The sequence below is a fragment of the Musca domestica genome, unplaced genomic scaffold (assembly GCF_030504385.1).
Source record: "Musca domestica strain aabys unplaced genomic scaffold, Musca_domestica.polishedcontigs.V.1.1 112, whole genome shotgun sequence".
NCBI classification, from domain to species: domain Eukaryota; kingdom Metazoa; phylum Arthropoda; class Insecta; order Diptera; family Muscidae; genus Musca; species Musca domestica.
In genome coordinates, this window is record NW_026712140.1 from 1,891,633 (window position 1) to 1,917,117 (window position 25,485).

Here is a 25,485-nt window from a genome sequence, read left to right on the forward strand (position 1 = left end):
GGGATAGTTCCCATATAACGGTACCTCCCGATATTCGGTATTTTGATGGTGTTAGCCACATATCTCCACCAATTTGTCTAAACATTTCTATTTGTTGTTTGCAATGGGTTCCAGCTTCGGTGACAGAACATTGGTTACACAGGTCTACGTGTTCGGATCGTCCCCATATAACGGCACCTCCCGATATTCGGTATTTTGATCATTTTAGCCACATTTTTCACGGATTTGTCTAAAAATGGGTATTTGTAGTTTATTATGGGTTCTAGCTTCCATGGAGGAACATTGTGTATAAAGGTGCACGTTTCGTATACCCCCCTGTACCTCCCGATATTCGGTATTTTTATGGTTTTAGCCACACATCTGCACCAATTTGTCTAAACATTTCTATTTGTTGTTTGCAATGGCTTCCAGCTTCGGTGACAGAACATTGTTGATACAGGTCTACGTTTACGGATAGTCCCCTTATAACGGCACCTACCGATATTTGGTATTTTTATGGTTTTAGCCACATTTTTCCACGGACTTGATTAAAAATGGGTACTTGTAGTTCATTATGGGTTCTATCTCCGATCGAGGAACATTCTATATAAAGGTGCTCGTTTTCGTATAGCCCCCGTCAAACGGTACCTCCCGATATTCGGTATTTTGATAGTTTTACCCATATTTTTCTACGGATTTGTGTAAAAGTTGGTATTTGAAGTACATTATGGGTTCCAGTTCAGCTGAATATTGAATATCTAGGTCCACGTTTTCCTATAGCGCACATATATAGGTTCCATCGGATATTCGGTATTTTGACGATTTAAGCCTCATTATATCCTACAACACTACGTGTTGGGGGTATTATAAGTTTGATTGGGCCAAAAATTATGTAACACCAAGAAATATTCATTTCCCACATAGGAAAGTATATATGGATCTTCCTATCTCGCCGAGCTGAGTCGATCTAGCTATGTATGTCCGTCCGTCTGTCCATGTTAATTTGTAATCACTCTACTGGTCGCAATTAAGGCCCGATCTTCACGAAATTTAGAATGGAGGTGGGTCTAGGGTCGGAATAGAACCCTATTTCTTTTGGAGATGATCGCATAATATTTAGGGGTTGAAATGGACCAAAACCTGAAAAAAACCTGATTTTGCAGTTGCTCTCCAGGTCGCAATTTTAGTACAATCAAAGCGAAAGTTAGCATGGGGCTAGAGGGCTGGGCAGAAGCCTTCCAATTTTGATGGTCATCCAGTAATATTTAGTGGGTGAAATAGGCCACAACATTTGTGTTAAATAAAAATCAAATTTTCCATTAAATCGCGAATTTTTTATTCCCTGCGAAATCACAAATAGTCGAACAGGTCAATTCTGACCGTTACGTAGATGCCGATAGTAAATATATCGGTTATATATATCGAAATATGTACAATGTGTATATACAAAGGAAGGGGATGTTAGTTAGAATGCTTATATCTACAGAATTGCTGGAGCGTTTTTGACAAATTTTGCCAAATCAGAATTCCCTCTTGACATAAAAGTATAAAATCTAAAAAATCGCAGAAGAATATGCCAATAATGACGATAATATAGATTTTGTAGTATTTTGTGAAATTTTTTTTTTTATTTTTCCTATTTTTTATCGCATGCGATTTTTTCAATTTGATATATAATATTTTGTAGTATTTTTTCACCTTACAACACAGGTTGAGATATTATACAAGTATATCAAATACCGTCCGATCCTCACGAAAATTTTCACAAGGATAGGGTTGGGCTCAGAAGGGCTAGGCCTATTGTTTTCAAAGATGTCCGCAATATATTAAGGGTCGAAGTGGACCAACAACTAAAATTTTTCCTGATTTTGAAGCCGTTATAAAGGTCACAAATAGAAACTAAAGGACAGCGGGAAGAATGGACCACTAATTTTGTGTGAAAAAATACCAGCATTACTTATAGGCGATATCCGAAATACACAAAAGGCGAACTTCTGGATTTTTTATGCTGATTTAGTTGACGAATATAGCCAAATATCGTAGACAAGCAAATCACATAGATTAGTCTAAATTTTTGAGATACAGAGGGGCTTCTTGCTTTTGGAGATGATCGCAATATATTTAGGGGTTTAAATTAACCAAAAACAGAAATGTTTTTCCGATCACACAATTGAAGTCAATCGACAAGCCTGTGAAGAGAGTTAAGGACAGGGAAGAATTCTAGCATTTTGGATGACCATTGGATTATATTTAGCTGTAAAATGGACCACAACAACTAACAGCCTGACGGAGTGTATAAATATTGGGCAAATGTCTTTAGTGAAAATCCTAATTTCGAAAGCAAAATCTTCCAATATGGATTTGGACATAAGGGGGCTTCTAACATATTGTAGTGTTGTAGGGTATGACATAGTAATAATAGATTTGTGTAAATTTTGGTATTTGTACAACCGCCGTCAAAAAATTATTCATATTGGTCCTAGTTATCCTATTCGCAATTACCCACGTAATTATGTAAAATGTTGTATTTAAGACTCGAAATAGATTAGAATCGTTGTAGTATAAAATTGTCTCCCGTTTGCCGTAATGTCGTTTTACTTGTTTTCAAATCAATCAAATCAAAATATAAGGGATTTTTTTATTAATTCGAATTTTTCGCTTTCAATATGGCGGATACTTGCAGTCTATTTATTTATTAATGTTTTAATTAATCTAATTACATTATGTCCTCGCCAATTAGGCATCTACAATCTGGCAACATTCATTTAAAAACACCCACCAGCTGAGAGATGGGTGCTGCTGCAATAAACAGAGCAAAATATTTTGCAAAATGAAAAATATAAAAAAATGAGAGGTATTTAGAACAGACTGGGAGAAGAAAAAAAATATGACTAGCGAGAGAGCTCGTTCGGAACTAAGTCAACACAACAACTACAACATATGGCCCCAAAAACACACAATTTTAAGGTGAACACAAATTTTTAGCTTACAAGACAGTTGTAAAAATATAACAGGAAACAGCAGACTTGGCATTATTCACGGGACTCCAGACAAAAGCAGACGCAATGTGGCGCCAGTGTTAAGTGGAGCAAAGTAGAAGCAGCAGTAGCAGCAACAAACAAAAAATTCATATAAAATAAATACAACTAAATAGAAAAAGAAAAAAATAATAATAATAATAATAATGGCAAATGTTTACAAAAAAATGTGTGAATGAAAAGAAGAGTGAAACAAATGTGAATTTATGGCAGAGTGAAAAGAAGTTTTGCTAAGTAAAAAAGAAAACAAAAAAAGTTTATATTTTTTCTGCAAACATCCATGGATGTATGTAGTCGTCTAATGCAACACAGTGTGTGAGCGTATTGTATGTTTGTTGGTTTGTGTGTATGCGGGTATGAAAGTTAGTGGGAGTTTTTTGTAACAGTACAACGGCTAAAAGGTGCAAAATACCGTTATATTTATATCCCCACCCCCACGAAAATTGTAACTTCTGTGACGAATGTGAAAAGCCAAAACTCCATTGCATGACGGACAGAGAAAGATAGAGAGAGAGAGAGAGAGAGAGGGCGAAAGAGCACAATGGCCAAGAGAAAATGAAAACAACGTAACTGGAGAGTAAAATTTGTAATGCCAGTTGTTGTTGAGTAGCTTAGCTTACAGCAACTGCGGGTCTCGGTGCTTAGTTCACGCTGTAAAGTCATATGAATGGCATGTTGTAACGGCTAAATACACGGTATGGCCAAAGGACATTTTACATTATTGTCCTAGTCTTTGTCGACGTCGTCCTCGCTAACGCAGTGGTGGTGTGCTACTAGACTTCAGCCGCCGGTATTACAAAAATTGTCACACACACACACAAACACATGTGCGCACAAATATCTTGGCTTTTGCATAATCAATAGACGAAATAAAATAACAACCCTTTTTGAGAAAACAAAAATTATAACAAATAAATTTACCAATAATTAAATATTGTACAAAACATAAAATTTAAGTATTTGATGTGAAAATTAAATAATAATTGAAAGAAAAGAGTAAAAATACAAAGTGTTTACCAAGTGTTATCATCTTTATTCCCATCGTCATCACATCACATGTGGAAGAATAACAAAACAAAAAATAAATAAATAAATAAATGTGAAGAAAAAAAAAAAAACGTTCATTTCCAACAAAACAAAGTAAACAAATATTACACACAAGAAGAAAATACAACAAAATAAAAGAATACAATTTAAGTAAATATCAATTCGTTTTGCGGTTAAATGTAAATAAACAGCAGCAGCAGCAAGAAAACAATAAACAAGATGCGGTGAATTTGCTGATTTTTTATAGAAGAAAAGAAATCGACGTACAACAGTATTATACAATTGTACAAAACAGACATCAAAACAACAAGATTCCACAAAGCGAAAGAACATAATCAAAACAAAAACCGAGAGAAAAAAGGTCAGTTCACTTATCATCTGTAGTCCTTATTTATTGTACTAAAGGGGGGGAAATATGTTGGTTTGAAATATTGTTTTTACCTTATTGAATGTTAAACTTTTATAGAACTGTATTTGGTGTTAATTCGAGGTATGCTAGAAGGGAAGCAGGGAAGTTTAAATTATATCCACATCAGAAATTAAAACGCCTTTTTAAAACTTCTGGAAGCTGATGTCACCATTATTTGGTGGATATCCCTATGCTTGTCCCACATTGAACATGTTTTGGTCTTCTATTGATTTCGAATCTTGTCTTTGAGTTTTTATAAAGCCCATGCATTTTGAAAATGGGCCCAAGACTTTCAATACAAAAATAATGGGACAAAAATACTGGACGATAGGTAAAAATATTGGTATCTATATATATAAACGAGGAAAATGTTTGAATGTTTGTAATTTATGGACTCGAAAACCGCAGCATAGATTTTCCGGACAATTTGAATATATACTAAAGCATCGTCTAAAAGTAACATGGGCTATATAGATTTTACAAATTCTACTTAAAACTGGAGATATAACATCAGAATCGGAAGTACGTAGAAAATTTAGTTTTTTAAATGCACATACAGTCTGAGATAAAAAAAAAATTGCAACCAATTTCAGACTGCTGTAATTTCTAAGCCACTGGTCCGACAGCTGTTCAAATTATTCCAGTGACAGCTCATTATATTGGTTACAAGCGAAAAAACGCATTTTGGTGAGAAATTTACAGAAAACAAGTAAAAAAGCAGTAAGTTCGGCCGGGCCGAACTTTGAATACCCTCCACCATTTGGAACGAATTAGAAAATTTTCAAAAAAGTAAAATCCCTTAAAAATTCTGTTAAAATATTTAAAATATCTAACATCGGTAGGTGCCGATATATGGGGGGATATACGATATTGTGGACCTATATAGATAATTACCTTTCAGGGGTTAAATTGCTCACAAAGAACACCTTGTGTGGATTTTCTGAAAATTCCGTTGAAAAAATCAATTAAATACCGAGTATCGGGGGTACCGTTATATGGGGGCTATACGATATCGTGGACCCATATAGATAATTCTCTTCCAAGGGATAAAGTACTCACAAGGAACTCCTTGTGTGGATTATCAGAAAATTCCGTTGAAAAATGTGGGTAAAAAAAATCAAAATACCGAAAAACTGGGTGTACCGTTATATGGGGTCTATATGATATCGTGGACCTATATAAATGATTCTCTTCCACTGGATAAAGTACCCACAAAGAACTCCTTGTGTGGATTTTCAGAAAATTCCGTTAAAAAATATGGCTAAAATCATTAAAATACCGAATATCGGGGGTACTGTTATATGGGGGATATACGATATCGTGGACCTATATAGATAATTCTCTTCCGAGGTATAAAGTACCCACTAGGGACTCCTTGAGTGGAATTTCAGACAATTCCATTGAAAAATGTGACTAACACATCAAAATACCAAATATCGGGGGGTACCGTTATATGGGGGCTATACGATATCGTGGACCGATATAGTCCATCTTCGAACTTGACCTACCTGCAGACAAAAGAGTCGCTGTGGCCGAAAAATGGGTCGTGAGCTGAACATATCGCAATGTTCCATTCGGCAAATATTGGAAAAAGTGCAAGAACTTACACCGCGACAGAAAGAAAATAGACTCAAAAGAGCTAAAGAGTTGCTTCGCTTGGCCGAAAGTGGTGAACTGCCGAATTTGTTTTTTCCGCAGTTTGTAAACAAACAAAATGACCGTGTTTACTTTCCAAAGAGGTCAGCTAAAATTTTATGCTATTTCCGACATTTTTTTGCTTTCAATCAACAAAATTAAAAAAAAAGTAAAAACTATTGCGTTTGGCGGTTCAGATTGGGATATGATGGAGCATTAACCCACAACGCCTTTCCAATGGTATAAGGCTAACAGTAAAAAAAACTACACAACAATTTAATTGAGGATACGATTATTACGTGGAAGTATGTTGGTACCTATAATTCTCTAATTGCGACAGATATGCCACTAAATTTCAAAAGATTTTAGTTTCCTGCACGCTTGGCATTTGCTATGAAATTAATAAATCCTAAAGACAAATCCTTCGTGTATGCGGACTAAATTTGGCATGTTCCTGCTTTTTTCATGATCAGCTGTTCCTGGCATGTTCACGCGTTTTTAGACCGAGCTATTTGTTTCTGTACGCATTAAAGTATTACAACAATTACGTTTTTTTTAAATTTTTGAATTTATTTTTCTTTAAAAAAAAAATAAAATTTTGTAGAAATCGACTCAGAGGAGGATATTTCCCTCGTATATTTATTTACTTTGGACTCCAAATTATAAGTATAATCATTGTTGATATAATATAATAATATAATAGTTCTCATAAATTCCCCATAAAACTTTTATTTGTTATGTGAAGCTCTACTAAATATTCAAAGGTGCCATAAAGTCGTCTCGCCGGCTTTAAGATTTTCTTCACTGGTTTTTTCCTCAATCTGTGAATCTAGTTTCTGTCATGAAAAATTCTGATTTAACAAAAAGACAACAAGCTAAACTTTCCATGGCTTTAGGTTAAATGTTGCCTATGTTATTCTACAGTAAGGTCAGTTTTGTTTAATCGAATAACATCATTGGTTAATTGTTTTATTATGGACTTTTTGTACCTTTGACAGGTGGGTGTGCATGTGATGATATGTATGTCTGTGTGTGTGTTAAAACTCCATTAGTCTTAGAGAAAATGTGGGTTTTCTTACAAAGTTAACAAAAGAAAGAAATAACTAACCTTTCAAAGTTACTGTTAGAATGTTGTCGCTGTCGTTGTTGTTATACCCTACAACACTATGTGTTGGGGGTATTATAAGTTTGATTGGGCCAAAAATTATGTAACACCTCGAAATATTGGTTTCCCATATAGGAAAGTATATATGGATCTTCCTAGCTCGCCGAGCTGAGTCGATCTAGCTATGTATGTCCGTCCGTCCGTCTGTCCGTCTGTCCGTCTGTCCGTCTGTCCATGTTAATTTGTAATCACTCTACAGGTCGCAATTATGGCCCGATCTTCACGAAATTTAAAATGTAGGTGAGGTTAATGTCAGAATAGGACCCTATTTCTTTTGGAGATGATCGCCAAATGTTTAGGGGTTGAAATGGACCAAATACTGAAAAAATGTCGTATTTTGCAGTAGCTATACAGGTCGCAATTATAGACCAATCGACGCGGAATTTCGCATGTAGCTAGAGTTTAGGGCGAGGAAGAAGCCTACCAATTTGGGTGGTTATCGGATTATATTTAGCGGGTAAAATAGACCATATCTTTTGTGTTGAAAAAATTCAAAATTTTTCATTAAACCGCGAATATTCTTCTGATCTTTACATTGATGTTAACATCCAACAAATCGGATATATAGCAAAATATGTGCGATATATATGTTTATCAAAGAAGATATGCTTGAAAAATCTCTTATATGTCGAGAACGGCTGAATTGATTTCGACAGTTCTCATTAATTCAGAATGGTCTTTTGGCAGGAAAGAAAAAACGTCTAAAAAAATCTCATAAAAATATCTCTCTAAAGATGAAAATATTGATTTTGTAAAATTTTCTCATATTTTTTCAATTTTGTCATATTTTTGGCATATTTTCATTTTGAATTAAACATTTGGTAATATTTCTACAGCTAACAAAACTAAGTAGTTAGGATATCAGGATATCATATACAGATCGCATTTATGGCCCGATCCTTACAAAATTTTGCATGGGGATAAGATGAGGGTCAGAATAGAAGCCTCCTCCTTTTGGAGATGATCGCCATATATTTAGGGGTTGAAATGGACCAAAAAACTGCAAAATTGTCAGCAGGTCGTAATTATCGCCCGATCCTCAGGCACATTTGAATGGGGGTTACCGGACATTGCAAAAGCCAAGCAGTTTTGGATGGCCATCCAAAAATATTCAATGTGTGAAATAGTTTGCCAACTTTTGTAGACAAAATACGAAAATGTCTATTACAGTGACTTCTTGGAGAATTCACAAATACAGGAAAGACGCACTTCTGACTATTTAGTTAACGCTGATTTTGTTGAAGAATATAGTCTAATGGCTGTATCTCATATAGATGCGTTTCAGTCAAAAGCCAATAATAAATGTTAATCTTTTGCCACTTCTGAGAGACGATGGGTCTTTGGGAAATATTGGTTCCAGATCTAGGAAAACCATTTACGTGCAACATCTTCCAATAAATTGGAAATTAGCAAATTAGTTAAAGTTGCTATTATTCGAAAATTAGAGAACGAAACCTGATGGTTTTCTTTTATATATTTGTCACAATATCTTGTGGAATTCTTTCGAGTATCTCGCCTATATAAACTGTATCATTTATTATAGTGTTGTAGGGTATTCAACGGTCGGCCCCGCTCGACTGTAGCCTTTGCTTTCTTGTTTTTTTATTCTTTTTCTTCATCCTTTGTTAAGCCTCTGCGAGACATTAACACAAATATATCAAATTTATTGTCTGTTTATTCGTTCTTGTTGTTGTTGTGCCGTTCTTCAATTACTTTTCGCCCTTCCCGCCATTATTATCGTCAACATTTGTGTTTTGTTATTGTTGTTGTATGGCTGGTAGTTATTGACTTTTCTTTATTTTTCTCTTACTTTTTGCTATCCGCTTTCTTCTTCCACACACGCACACATCACCCTCACCACTTATCCTACCGGTAGTGGATTTCAAGTTTCTCCACAGCTCTTCTTCAACATGCTGTGTTACACGCTATGCCGCACAGCAAACGTTCATACATATATTTCATTACGCGTTGTACGAGCAATGTCAGCCTCCTCTCTGTTTACCGAGATTTTGTTTAGGTTTTAAAAGCAAATTTTAAATGGATCTACGTTTTTATCTGCTGCCTCCTCTTCTTGGCATCGTTATGTTAATGACAGTATAAAGCCGACATTATCAACCTGAAGGTATTTACAAATCTTATTTGCCCTTGAGAATCATTGTTGAGGGGGGATTCGCGTGCCGCCAAATCGAAATAAAATTGAGAAAATAATTCAAAACGGCACAAGGGGGTGCGAAATTATGTTAAGACTGAATGTCAAAAATGCCCTTAAAAATAATGGGAAATAATGGAATTGAGTCAAGTGTTGTTAAATATTTATTATTGGAACGTAGCGTAGTACATATATGCTAGAATCTGTGATTCCTGGGAGAAAAGAGAGAGAGATAGAGTAAACATATAGGAATATTTAAAGGTTGTAAACGCTGAAAAATTGTTTAGTTTATTAGAAAACTAGCTTTGCCCGGTGTGCTTCGCTACCCCATTGGGTCTTATCGGTCATACAAATCGTGCTTGAAATATTTCATGCATATTTTGGAATGAGTGGCGGAATATGATCAGAAAATATATTTGCCAAATTATATTAAAATCGATTCAGATTTGGATATTGGGTACACAAATAAATTCGCCAAATTATACTGAAATCGGTTCAGACTTGGATATAGTTCTCTACATATTTTCCGATTTGGCAATATTTCATGCCCCAATAGTAAGTAAGTTTGATATATATGCATGAAATATTGCCAAATCGGAAAATATGTAGAGAACTATATCCAAGTCTGAACCGATTTCAGTATAATTTCAGGAAAATCTGTGCAGCGGTTTTCGAGTCCATAAATTATAGATAAATTTGTAAATAAATATTTTAAAGAACGGAAATAGCATCAAATTTTATAATAAGTTTAGATTTGTTCGATTTGGTCACCTTTGGCACGAATTATGTCCTTCAAACGGCCAATGAAACCGTCACACCCTGGCCGAATGTTGCTCTGCGGTATTTAGGCCCATTCCCGGCGAAGCGCTTACTTGAGGTGATCGACACTTTGGTATTTTTTTGTGCCAACCTTGCTTTCCCAAATACTCCAGACACAATAGTCCAACGGATTGGTATCCGGAGATTTTTGTGGAAATTGTGCGCTGGAAATGAAGCGAGGAACCTTATTTTGTAACCATTCGTGGGTGGTGCGTGCTGAGTTGGAATGTCCTAGGTCTGCGGCCAAAATGTTTACGTGCCCAAGGCTTTAATGCACTCTCCAAAATATTTTCGCGATAATATTCGGCATTTATTCTGATGCCACGGTCGATTAATACGAGCGAAGAGCGACCATCGGCTGTTACGGCGGCCCACACCATCACCATGGCCGGCGCTTGAGTTCTGCTGACCAACCGAAAGTGGACATTTTCAGCTGACCTCTTTGGGAAGTATTTTGTTTGTTTAAAAACTGCTGGACAACGAATGTTTTCTCATAGAAGAAAATCAAATTCGGTAGTTCACCACTTTGGGCCAAGCGAAACAACTCTTCTAGCTCTTTCGAGTCTATTTTCTTTCTGTTGCGGTGTAAGTTCTTGCATTTTTTGGAATTTCAAAGGCGTTAGCCCGAGCTCATTTTTCAATATTTGCCGAATTTTCAGCTCACGAGCCATTTTCCGGCAACTGCAACGCGGGTTTCGATCAAGTCGCTTCTTCACTTTTCGAATCATTTCTGCTGATGTTGCTGTTTTCTTCCATCCACTTCCTTGACGTCGGGCTACGCTGCCAGTATCACGGTAACGAGCGATGATATGAGACACAAAAGATGTATTCACATTTAAATGCTGGAGTGCTCTAACGATAGCCGCATGTGGTTTTCCAGCCAAATATAATGAAATAACACTATCACGCTTGAATTCCATCACGAATAAATGTTTTTCTGGAAAATTCTCACCGAAATGCTTTTGTACGCTTGTAAACAATATAATGAGCTGTCATTGGAATAATTTTAACAGCTGTCGGATGAGTGGTTAAGAAATGACAGCTGTCTGAAGTTGGTTGAAGTTTTTTCATCTCACCCTGTATAATCATAGTTGGTAAATTCCCCATAAAAACTGTTATTTGTTATGTAAAGCTCTACTAAATAGACAAAGTGGTGTTGGGTATCATAAAGGCGGCCCGCCCGACTTTAAGACTTTCTTAACTGTGTTTTTTTTACTTGTTGTGACCAAATAATAATTACTTATTTGGGGATGCATGCGCTTCTAAAAGTTTGGAAAACAACCATTATATGGTAATGGGAGTATTTGCTGGAATGTAATTTCTTGATTTTCACTATTCAGATCTTGTTCGGATCTTAGGGCTTTACTGACTAAGAACTGAATATTTAAAATCATCTTTAACCTTAAAATCATATATTGTCCCATATGTAATGATGTTATTTGAATCCATGACCTTGTATATGAAAAGCGGACCGCGCTATTCTAATTTCGAAATTCCGACTTTTCCTCTCTTTTGCATTCACACAGTATCTGTCCTCGTTGTTAACAACCTCCGCTTCCTTTTTCCCACAACACAAATATTCTCTGGATTTTAATCACAATTTGTTTGCTTGTTTTTTATCTACATTTTGACAGACCCCCATTTGGCGTTGATGCCATGGCCCTCACTCTTCTTGTTTCTCCTTCTCTACCATTCACAATATCTCCTGCTAGTATTCCATTCTGTTGGTTTTGTATATTTTTCATTTGGGTTTCGATTTTCATTATCAAAAACGAAAAAAAAAAAAACAATAGCAACAAAACCAAGAAATTGCATGAGTATTTCTGGCTTTTTGTTTTGTTCTGCTGATTCGCATTTGTGTTGTTTGTTTTTTTGTTTACGTCTTGAGATTTTAATACTTATTTCATGTGGCCCAGTTCATTGAGTTGCCTCAAAGATAGCATGTGGGAAGCAGTTATATGTGTATGTCTTGTAATTCTTTGGGGTTGGTATCTTATTTGGACATTAGATATTCTCAAAATGCCAGTGAGTTTATTGTTTTTCATATCCTTCATGGTAGATGTTGGCTACAGAAGGCTCCGATGCAAAGACTTGATTTAGATGACCAACCCTCAGCTACTCGTTTTCTGGCTTTCTAATATAGATTCATGTATGTCCATAAGGATTTTTTTTGTTTCTGTTTCCTTTTTCTGCTCCCTTAAAGGGACCTAAATTTATACATAGCTACATAGAGATTTTCCTCGGTCTTTATTTTATTTCTGCTGTTATTCATTTGTAGGGTTTTATCAGCGATTACTGGCATTCTTTCCTCATACCGACAACATGTGCAGATTATTTGGGATTTAGAATGTGCGAATGAGGAAAGTTTTTTGCTTTCGTGGCCAATACGAACAATTAACCAGAATGGATTGCATGTAATAAAGATTTATTAACGGAATTTGTTTGTTAATTATATTTGATTTACACGAACTGTTTATTAACTGTTTGGGCATAGAATATGAAAGGTAGGCATTTAGGATAATTTGTGATAAATTGGTGAAATATAGGAGAAATTAATATAGTTTAGTTCAATTGTCCAGATTGCCGAATTCGTAATGGAAAAAGGATGGGGTAATGCGAATGTGCAGTGTAGGATCCCTGTGGCCTGGCAATGTCTGTTTAATGTTAACATGTGAGATTAAACAGTACATACATACTCATAAATACTAGACAAAATAGATTCTTTATTATGCCCTCCAGCACAGCATGCTGGGTATATTAAATTTGTCATTCCATTTGTAACACTTCGAAATATAAATTGTAGACCCCACAAGGTACATATATTCTTCATCAGCATAAAATTCTATGTCGATTTAGCGATGTGCGTCTGTCCGCATGACAACCTGGAAATCACTCTAGCTTGCGACCGATATAAATGAATTAATACAATTTTACTTAGATGTGTGTTATTTCTGCAGGACCTTTGTTATTGGCTTACGTGTTCGTATAGCCCCCATAAAACATGACCAACAGATGTCGCGTGCCGAATGCGATGGTGCTGAGTCCTGTTGGAATGTCCAAGGTCTACGGTCAAAATGTTTGCGTGCTCAAGGCTTTAATACACTCTCCAGAAAATTTTCGCGATAATATTCGGCATTTATTCTGATGATTAATACGAGAGAAGGGTGAAATCCGCACACCATCACCATGGCCGACGCTTGAGTTCTGGTGGCCAACAGATGTTTTTCTATGTTTAAGTTACATTTTTAACCCGACTTGGCTGTAAATTAGTAACATGGGTACCCATTATGAAAGAAACATCATTGCATAGAAGTGTCGCTATTTTGATGAGTTGTGTTACACTTTTCACCGGAAATTTGGAATTTGAAGTTCCTAATGGGTACTACATCCTATGACAAAAAATTGCTCAAACAGGTCGACGTCTTCATATAGGCCCCATATAACATTACCTCGCTATATTCGCTATTTTGATTATTTTAACGACTTCATCCTTTAAATTTCATGTAGTAAGTTTACTATCCAGGTCCATGTCTAAGTATAGACCCAAAAAAACGGTACCTCTTTATATTCGGTATTTTCGTATTTAAGGTTCCTAATGGGTGTGATTGAAAATGCAGTTCCAGAACTACGTAAAGCCCCCATATAACGGAACCTCCCTATATTCGGTGTTTTATGATTTTAGCAGTATTTTCAACGGTTTTTTTTTTTGACAATTTGCAAATTCCTTCCAAATAGTGGAGGATACTTATTCAAAGTTCAGCCCGGCTAAACTTGCTACTTTTTCACTTGTTAATAATGGATTTTGCTTCGTGTAGATGTATAAGTATAAACAAGTAAGCAAAGGCTATAGCCGTGCGGGGCCGACCATGTGATACCCTACAACACTACAATATGTTCGAAGTCCCTTTACATTCAAATCCATTTTGGAAGATTTCGTTTTTGAAATAATGCCAAAGAGCCCTTAGGTTTTTGACCCGGAGAATTTGGCCAATATTTTCGCACTCCTTAGTGTTTTGAAGTATTCAAAACAATTGCACACAAAAGTTGTGGTCCATTTTACAGCTAAATATAATCTAATGGTCATCCAAAATGCTAGACTTCTTCTCTGTCCTCAACTCTCTTCCGATGCGAAATTCCGACTACAAAATTAGAAAAATGTAAATTTTTTTGCCATTTAAACCTCTAAATGCACATCCTAAGAACAATAGGCTTCAATTGCGACCCTATCCTCATGCAAAATTTCGTGAGGATCGGACGATACATATAATACCCTAAAAACGTTGTGTTGGGAGGTGTAAAAATTGAGAAAATTAAAAATTCAAAATTGTAAGTCAAATTGAAAAAATCGCATGCGAAAATATTCTGGAGAGTGTATTAAAGCCTTGAGCACACAAACATTTTGACCGTAGACATTGGACATTCCAACAGGACTCAGTACGCCTCGCACTCAGTACGCGCCACCCAAAAATGGTTACAAAATGAGGTTCCTCGCTTCATTTCCAGCGCACAATGACCACCAAAATCTCCGGATACCAATCCGTTGGACTATTGTGTCTGAAGTATTTTGGAAAGCAAGGTTGGCACTAAGAAATACCAAAGTGTCGATCACCTCAAGCAAGCGCTTCACCGGGAATGGGCCAAAATATCGCAGAGCAATATTCGGGCAGCGTGTGACGGTTTCATTGGCAGTTTGAAGATCATAATTCGTGCCAAAGGTGACCAATTCGAACAAATCTAAACTTATTCTAATATTTAATGCTTTTTCCGACATTTTTTGCTTTCATTCTATAAAATTTAAAAAATGGCGTTGGAGTTTGTTGGACTTTTTTATCTCACCCTGTATTTTGCTATATATGTGATATCTTGAATATCAGCGTCAATGTAAAGGTCAGAAGTGGCCTTTCCGCGTATTTATGATTTCGCTGGAATTTAAAAATATTCGTGGTTTAATAGAAATGTTCGTATTTTTTACAAAAAAGTTATGGTCTCTTTCATTGGCTAATTTTATTGCTCGCTAACCATTTAAATCGGTTGGCTTCTGACTAGCCCTAAACTCTAGTCCCATACTGCACCATAATTGCACCTCTGGAACAATTGTAAAATCACAAATTTTTTTTCAGTTGTTGACTAGTTTTAAACCCTAAATAGTTTGTGATCTTCTCCACAATAGCATTCTATTCTGACCTTTATGCAAAATTTCGTTAGGAATAGCGATCTGTAACGTGATTACAATTTAACATGGACAGACATAGCTAGATCGACTTAGCTCGACGAGACAGGAAGATCCATATATATTTTCCATATTTCGAGGTGTAACATAATTTTTTGTAAGGTATAACAAAGGTTTCCCAAATATTTTCCACTTTACCTATCAAGATATAATTTAAGCTCTTAAGCTATGTAGAGAATTAACTTTAGAATCAGCTAACTTTAAGAATCAGCTATTCTAAATTACTCACATCAATCCACTTTGGAACCGTGGTTTCTTGAGGGAGTGGAAAATCTCCATTCTCATTTCTCTCTCATTTTTTTTTTCGCCTTTCCCCAATGATTTAATTGTGTGGCGTAAAATTCCATTATGCCAAGTTGGCAAGCTAAAAACAATTTACTATAGACTACTAAGAAAAGTTTCAAATGTTTTTGCATTGCCTAATTACTAGACTTACTATTTACGTTGCTGATTAAGCAGAAAATGTTAATTTCAACTTGCCGTGCTATTTCTTGCTCTTAACACAAAACAACTTATCTCTCCATTTAACATTTCGAGCAAATGTCTTTGCAACACCTGTTCTTCGAATTGAAACTCATCATCCGACATAATGAACAAAATTAATTAAAATTCATATTTACTTCTTTTGCATTTTTTAAATGAAACTAATTTTTGCTAAGTAGCAGGAATTCTCGGAGTCATGTTGCCGTCCAGGATGTGCTTGCTTTCTTTCATTCCTTGCCGCTCATTGACATGTAACTGGTATACAAGAAGTAATCTTCTTTGGGCTGACAACCACCCCCCTTCTGCCAGGACATCATCGTCCCCGAACAACAACGGCGGAGATCTTCCTCGCAAATATGCTTTATCATTGCCGTCATTATTGTCATGATAATGAACTTTGACCCTTGTCTAGAATTCCATGCATCGTAATCCTGACTATTTGCTTCTTCATTTGTCTTTTCTTTCTTTCGTTTCATTTCATGTCTTTAGTTTTATAACAGTTGTCGTGTTTCGCCTTCGCATGTCTCGTTGCGAAGAAAATTTGCTGTGTTGTTGATTTCATTAAATAAAGTTCTTCTCTCAGCGCCACGCGAATGCAGCAGCAGCAGCAGCAACAACAAAAACAACAACTGCCAAAGTGACAGGAAACATTAGCACTGGGATGCAGTGTTTTTTTTTTTTTGTAAAGAAAATAGGATATAACTGCAGATGAGTCATTACGGATAATGGAATAGAATAAATGCTAAGGTGTCTATGTGGGTGTTTGCCAGCAACTGAGTTTGAGTTTTTAGCAAAGGATTAGTGTAGGTGAGATATTTTTTATTTCTGTGCTAATTTTCCGTCTTGAAGAATTCCATTATATTAAAATGGTACAATAATAGTATGAACGAAACACATTTGAAATGTATAATTGTTTGAGGCGCTGTTACTGCGTTAAATTTTTCCCCTTCTGCGTTTTTTAGAAAATATTTCTAGATCCACAAGGATTAACATTATTGACATAAATTATTTTTATTTACATTATGTATGGTCTACTACTCCGGCTTGTTTCGAAAAAAAAAAAACAAAATCCTTTTCATTCTTTGGGAAAAAATAAGTTTTTATATCACCTCCACATCTCTTTTAAGGTCATTCAGAGTGAAGAATTCTATTATTTAAAATCGTATCATAATAGTAAGAACGAAAAAATAGAAAATATTTGTAAATTCTCATACATTATTTTTGGTCTACTGAATTGACTACACTCCGAATCGGGAGTAGACTACAGCTTATTTCAAAAAAAAATTCCCGTTCTTAGTATTTATGTTTCCTCCTCTTTGATTTCAAGGTTCGTTGACTTGGTCATTTAGATTTAACTTATAAATCCTGTAAAGGAACTAAAATTTTAAAATTAACCAGTGAAGAAAGTCTTAAAGTCGGGCGGGGCCGACTTTATGATACCCTACACCACTTTGCTAATTTAGTAGAGCTCCGCATAACAATTAAAAGTGTTTATGGGAGAATTCAATCATAGACGCGATGATTATAATTTTAATTTAAAGTTCAAAGGACTAAATATGCCGAAGCATTTGTATCTTTTAAATTCGGACTTGTATTGCCCATTTGGTGCACAATTAATTTGAAATCGGGTAAATATATTGGAGCTATATCCAAATCGGAACCGATCTCGATAAAATTTGGCAAAGATATTTCTGAGCTTTATTTGATATATTTCCCTGAATATCGTTGTAACGGAGCATTTTGCATATTACGGCTGTGAGTAACAAATATAACAAATCGGATGAACCATATATATGGAAGCTATAGCTATATCTGAACCGATCTTCACCAAATTTGACATACTAACTTCTAGACTCAATTCAATTATATTATGGCTGTGGATGACTAAAATAACAAAATCGACTAAAACGGATTTGGACCTAGGGAGGTTTTCCAAAACATTATAGGGTGGTAGGGTATAGCATGGTCGGTCCCGCACGACTATAGTCTTTGATTATTTGTTTAATTTTTATACCCTACACCACAAGGTGGTCAGGGTATTATGTCTTTGTGCATTTGTTTGTAACAGGCAAAAGGAAACGAGATATACCCATAGTTCCTTTTGATGATCTGCATAGAATCACATTCTCCGTCCGTCTGTCAATGTATTTTTGTAAACAAAGTACAGTTCGCATTTATTGCCCTATCCAGATGAAATTTTGCACAAATCATTTGTTTGGCCCAAGGACGAACCCTATTGAAATTGGAGATAATCGGTCAACATTTAGATATAGCTCCCATATATATCTTCGTCCGATTTGCTTTTTATTGTGCACTAAACGTGTAATATGAGTCCAAATAGTATGGGATTTTGCAAGTACAATCAGATTAGACCTGAAAATAAGTATGCCAAATTTGATCGAAATCGGTTCAGATATAGCTATAGCTCCCATATATATTGTTCATCCGATTTGTTATTTTTGTCCTCCGCAGCCGTAATATGCACTCTGTAACAACAATATTTGGGGAAATATATCAAATACAGCTCAGAAATACATATGCTAAATTTTATCGGGATCGGTTCAGATTTGGATATAGCTCCCATACATAACTTCGTCCGATTTACCTTTGATTGTGCACCAAACGTCTAATATTTGCCCAAATTTGGATTTGGATGAAATTTTGCACTTACGACCGAATTAAGTCTTGAAGCTAGTATGTCAAATTTGGTGAAGATCGGTTCAGATATAGCTATAGCTCCCATATATACTGTTCATCCGATTTGTTATATTTGTTACCCACAGCCGTAATGTGCACTCCGTAACAACGATATTCAGGGGAATATTTCAAATACAGCTCAGAAATATCTTTGCCAAATTTTATCGAGATAGGTTTCGATTTGGATATAGCTCCCATATATATTTTTATCCGATTTCAAATTAATTGCGCACCAAATGGGCAATACAAGTCCGAATTTAAAATATATAAATGCTTCGGCATATTTAGTCCTTTGAACTTTAAATTATAATTATAATCATAGCGTGTATGATTGAATTCTCCCATAAAAACTTTTAGTAGATATGCGGAGCTCTACTACGGCCCCGCCCGACTTTAAGACTTTCTTTACTGTTTTTTTTTATCTCATTGGGTAAGGTACCATTAAAAGTGGATGAGTCACTCACCTATTCCCATTAGAACTAATGTTGGTGGAAATATAGCGTTGTGCGAAGTTGACGGAAATATCGGTGAATTATTTTTCATTTGATGAGCGTTATCGTTATTCAATATTGTAAACCTGTGTGCGGAGGTCCAAAGACAGGAAAAACCTGTCCCCATAATTATGGACTTCTTCTATTTTGCACCCACCCCTGCATTCAGGTAACATTTCATAAGGATCTACTCATGTTGAGTAATTACAATTTTGCATAAACCGACGGACTGACTGTCATACACACTATAAATCAGATATTAAGTTGGGGGTTAAGGACCAATATTTCGAATCGTTATAAACTTTTTAGGGTATGGTAAGGAATGATATTTTCACTCTTTCAAACCCTCATAAAACATAGGATCAAGTTTGCCAAGTTCATTCAATAACCATAGATCTTTCCTTCCATTTCCATTGTTTTAATTTTATGCATCTGCACTCCAGCCATTGTCTGAACTTTTTAAGTAGCAAATAATTCAGAAACAATAGAAACATTATCCACAATAGTTCAAAGGAATTAATTGGGCGTTAAACAAGAGTCAACATTGTTCGAAATCTTGAAACCTACAAATCCTTAGATTTCTTCAAATAAAGTAATCTCGTTGGCAAAATCTTGCTCATTGTTTTCATTTAAAATTTTCATAGGGCGATGGTCCTCGAAATTTACATTTTCCCTTTCTGCCATTGTATTCGATTCGAGAACAAAGACCAGTACTTGGTGGTTGAGTGTTTCCAATATTTGGAACGAACGCATTGCCACCGTCACTACCACTACAACCACAGAGAACACGATGGCGGACAAAGATTCTACTATGTCGAGTAGCATGGCGGCAGATTAGTTAAATTTGCGAATTGTTTATGAAATGAAATTTCTTGCTTTTGTTAGTTAGTGTGTCACTGGCCGAAAGGATTTTTGTTGTTTGAAAATGCATTGAAAAACTTTTGGCAATAAAGGCGAGGAAACCATCTCTGCTGTGGAATACCAAAACAAAAAAAAAAAAATATCCTTCCGCAGAGGCACAATCATTGTTTTGTGGTTGCTATGAGATCCTTGGCGAATGAATGTTGCAGAGCATGGCGAACTAAAACAACACCAGCATATCAAACATCTGGAACCAAGTTTAATTTATGCAGGACAAATATTATTTGCACTGTGATTTGAATTGGACTCAAAAGGGAATTTGGTATTTGTGTATCTAAATAAAATTGGATTGACATACAGGGTGAGGTAAAAAAGTGCAACAAAGTCAAACGCCATAATTTTAACATTTTTATACCCTAAACCAAAAGGTGGTCAGGGTATTATGTCTTTGTGCATTTGTTTGTAACAGGCAAAAGGAAACGAGATAGACCCATAGTTCCTTTTGATGATCTGCATAGAATCACATTCTGAGTTGATTTATGCATGTCCGTCTGTCCGTCTGTCAATGTATTTTTGTAAACAAAGTACAGTTCGCATTTATTGCCCTATCCAGATGAAATTTTGCACAAATCATTTGTTTGGCCCAAGGACGAACCCTATTGAAATTGGAGATAATCGGTCAAAATTTAGATATCGCTCTCATATATATCTTCGTCCGATTTACCTTTTCTTGTGCACCAAACGTGTAATATCAGTCCGTATAGTATGAAATTTTGCACGTACGATTAGACCTGAAAATAAGAATGCAAATTTGATCGAAATCGGTTCAGATATAGCTATAGCTTCCATATATATTGTTCATCCGATTTGTTACTTTTGTCCTCCGTAGCCGTAATATGCACTTTGTAACAACAATATTTGGGGAAATATATCAAATGCAGCTCAGAAATGCATTTGCTAAATTTTATCGAGATCGGTACAGATTTGGATATAGCTCCCATATATAACTTCGTCCGATTTACCTTTGATTGTGCACCAAACGTCTAATATTTGCCCAAATGGGATGAAATTTGGCACTTACGACCGAATTAAATCTAGAAGCTAGTATGTCAAATTTGGTGAAGATCGGTTCAGATATAGTTATAGCTCCCATATATACTTTTCAGCCGATTTGTTATATTTGTTACCCACAGCCGTAATATGCACTCCGTAACAACGATATTCAGGGAAATATATCAAATAAAGCTCAGAAATATCTTTGCAAATTTTATCGAGATCGGTTCCGATTTGGATATAGCTCCCATACATATTTTTTTCCGAAATTTTCAAATTAATTGTGCACCAAATGGGCAATACAAGTCCGAATTTATTTAGTCCTTTGAACTTTTAATTATAATCATAGCGTGTATGATTGAATTCTCCCATAACAACTTTTAATTGTTATGCGCAGCTCTACTAAATTAGCAAAGTGGTGTAGGGTATCATAAAGTCGGCTCCGCCCGACTTTAAGACTTTCCTTACTGGTTTTAATTTTATTGCATTAAAACAAAAAATGTCAGAAATAGCATCAAATTTAAGAATAAGTTTATATCTGTTCGAATTGGTCACCTTTGGCATGAATTATGGCCTTCAAATTGCCAATGAAACCGTCACACGCTACCCGAATGTTGCTTTGCGGTATTTTGGCCCATTCCCGGCGAAGCGCTTGCTTAAGGCGATCGACACTTATTTTTTAGTGCCAACCTTGCTTTCCAAAATACTCCACAAACAATAGTCCAACGGTTTGGTATCCGGATATTTTGGTGGCCATTGTACGCAGGAAATGAAGCGAGGAACCTCATTTTGTAACCCTTCTTGGGTGGTGCTGAGTCTTGTTGGAATGTCCGCCCTCCAGAATATTGCCACGGTCGACTAATACGAGCGGATAGCGACCATCGCCTGTTATGGCGGCCCACTTCATCACCATGGCCGGCACATGAGTTCTGGTGGCCAACCGAAGGTGCACTTTTTCAGCTGACCTCTTTGGCAAGTAAACACGATAATTTTGTTTGTATAAAAACTGCTGGCCAACAAATGGTTTCTCATCGGAGAAAACCAAATTCGGCAGTTCTCCACTTTCGGCCAAGCTAAGCAACTCTTTAGCTCTTTTGGGTCTTTTTTCTTTCGGTTGCGGTGTAAGTTCTTGCACTTTTTGGAATGTTAATGGCTTTAACCCGAGTTCTTTTTTCAATATTTGCCATATTTTTTCTACGCTTGTAAACAATCTGATGAGCTGTCACTGGAATAATTGTAACAGATGTCGGACGAGTGGCTTAGAAATGGTAGCAGTCTGAAGTTGGTTGCAGTTTTTTCATCTCACCCTGTATTTGGCGTTTTAAAAATAATTTCAATTTAATGAAAAAATGGCTTATTTTTCTTTAAACATTTTGTAAAGTGGCTCCTTTAAAACTATTATTAAAAATATTCGTGGTTAAATTGCTGTTTTGTTCAATATTTTTCTTCATTTTCACCACCGTTCTTTAATTTCCAAGAAAAAAGGTTCTTGTTTAACAATACCAAAAAAAATGTTCCTTTCTACCAACCGACTGGGAAATGCGTAAAATTTTCTCCCTTTTTTCATTTTATTCAAAACAAGTTTTTTCCCATCCATCCAATTTTCTATTAAATGAAAGTTGGCTTCCAATTTTCATCTGGTTTGGTGGTTTTATGAAAATTAATCTTCTCCTTTTGTCTTGGCCATGCCATGATTAAAATGTTATGCAAGAGGCTTAATTGAAATTTCCTTCCGCCTGTCAGATAAAGTTAATTTTCTTTGCAACAACTTGTTCAGAAACTGTAGTTTTTGTGTTCTCAATCAACATTCGGTGTTTCGTCAGGTAAAGTTGTTTTTTTTTTCGAAACATCAACAAAGCTTTGAAATACAAAGTGTTCGGATATACATACGGGCATAGTTTGCATAGAATTATAAATTCAGTAGAAGATTCATTGACTCCCCAATGATTTAAAGGGCGGCGTCTTGTGGTAACCTTAATTTAAGGCTAATAATGAAGAACGAGTAATTTAAAAATTTAATAAAAAATGGATACACAAAGCAAAAACGAAAGAAGAAGACGGAAGTTACTTTCATTTTCATTCAAAAAAATAAGTCTGAGTTTTCTTAAAATTCGTACAAAAAGGGTACGAAAGTACTAAAATGTTCTAAAAATTGAATACTTTGTATTGGACAAACGGAATGAGCTAGAATTATGATTTGGAATGAGAGTCGCTGATGGTTTTTAGAAATTCGAATTTTACGAAAAGTGTTTGAAATAATATGTTTAACAAGCAAAAAATCTGTAAGTTCGGCCGGGCCGAACTTTGAATACCATCTACCATTTAGAACAAATTTGGCAATTAAAAAAAAACAAATAACATCCGTTTTCTGTTAAAATCTCAAAAATACCGAAGCAAAAAATGTAAGCAATATTAGAGGTATTACAAACGGAATGACCAACTTAATACACCCTCCATACTATGGTGAAGGGTATACAAATGTAAGCTCATAGTCCTTAAAAAAGTAGGCTAAAGAAATCCAAACTTATATCTGTAATAACTCTTGAAAATGTATGCCAAAATGCATGCTTACGGCTGTGATAGTCCTTAAAAAGCGGGGGCAAAATCAACTCTTATAGCTGTGATAGTCCCTGTAAATGTAATCTCAAAACCCACATTTATAGCTATGATAGTCATTCAGAACGAAGTCTCAAAATCCACACGTAGAGCAGTGAAAATCCTTGAATAAGTAGTGTCAAACTATCGACGATTATAGCTGTTATTGTCCTTGAAGAAAATTCACAGTTGTAGCTACGAAAAGCTCCTGAAAAACAGTAACCTCAGAAATTCTACGCTATTAGCTGTGAAAGATCTTGTCTCAGAAGTCCCTCTTTAGCAATAAATGTCTTTGAAGAAATATCTCAAAAGTCCACTGTGGCAGTACTTCAAAAAAGTCTCAACAATTCATGGCAATAATAATGCTTGAAAACGTTGTCCTAAAAAATCCATGCTTTCAGCTATGAAAGTCCTTGAAAAGGAGTCTAAAAATATCTACGGTTATAGCTGTGAAAGCCCATTTAAAACTAGTCTCAAAAATACATACTCATGGCTGTGATAGTCCTTGGAAAGGAGTCTTAAAAATCCACGCGTATTTTTGTGATCGTATTTGAAAAAGTAGTCCCAAAAAATTCCTGCTTGGCGCTGTGATAGTCCTTGAAAAGGAGTCTGATAAATCCACGCGTATAGCTGTGAAAGTCCTTTTAAAAGTAGTTTTAGAAATTCATGCTTATAGCTGTGATAGTCCTTGGAAAGAAGTTTTAAAAATCCATGCTTATAGTAGCGATAATCCTTGAAAAGGAGTCTGATAAATCCACGCTTATAACTAGTGTAGTCCTTGAAAAAGAAGTCTCAAAAATACGCCACTTATACAGGGTGAGATAAAAAATCTGCAACCAACTTTAGACTGCTGTCAGTTCTAAGCCACTCGTACGACAGCTGTTAAAATTATTCCAGTGACAGCTCATAATATTGTTTACAAGCGTACAAAAGCATATTGGTGAGAAGTTGTTTTTTGAGAAAAGTTGTTCGTGATGGAATTCCAGCGTGATAGTGTAATTTCTTTATATTTGGCTGGAAAACCACAAGTGGATACCGTTAGAGCACTCCAGCATTTAAATGTGTGTCTCGAACCATCGCTCGGTACCGTGATACTTGTGCCGTAGCCCGACGTCAAGGAAGTGAACGGAAAAAACAGCAAGATCAGCAGAAATGGTTCGAATAGTAAAGAAGCCACCTGATCGAAACCCGCGTCGCGGTGGCCGAAAAATGGCTCATGACCTAAACATATCGCAATATTCCATTCGGCAGATATTCGGGCTAAAGCCATTGAAATTCCAAAAGTGCTAAAGATTTGCTTCGCTTGGCCGAAAGTGGTGAACTGCCGAATTTGGTGTTCTCCAATGAGAAAACATTCGTTGTCCAGCAGTTTGTAAACAAACAAAATCATTGTATTTACTTGCCAAAGAGTTCAGCTGAGGTCAGCAACTTCGGTTGGCCACCAGAACAGAACTCAAGCGCCGGTCATGGTGATGGTGTGGGCCGCCATAACAGCCGTTGGTCGCTCTCCTCTCGTATTAATCGACCGTGGCATCAGAATAAATGCTGAATATTATCGAGAAAATATTCTGGAGGGTGTATTAAAGACTTGGGCACGCAAACATTTTGGCCGCAGACCTTGGCCATTCCAACAGGACCCAACACCAGTTTTCTTAAATCACCCTGTTGTTGTAATAGTCTTTGAATTAGTTGTCTTAAAGAGTAGTGTCAAAAAAGTTCACGGTTTCAGCTTTCATAGCCTCCCAAAAATCCCCGCTCATATTTGTTATTGTCCTTGAGGAAGAAGTCTTCAAAATCCACCAATCCAAGCTGTGATAAAACTATCACTGGATAT

General features: G+C 35.9%; 1 protein-coding gene across 2 annotated transcripts in view; it reads left to right on the top strand.

Moving 5' to 3' along the window:
* Nucleotides 1-2,897: 2,897 nt before the first annotated feature.
* Nucleotides 2,898-25,485, top strand: part of LOC101894508 (cGMP-specific 3',5'-cyclic phosphodiesterase) — a 219,042-nt gene continuing 196,454 nt past the window's right edge. For both annotated transcript variants that reach the window (XM_059132180.1, XM_059132181.1), the window contains exon 1: nucleotides 2,898-4,425. The gene's annotated coding sequence lies outside the window, so the exon portion shown is untranslated. The remainder of the gene's footprint in view (nucleotides 4,426-25,485) is intronic.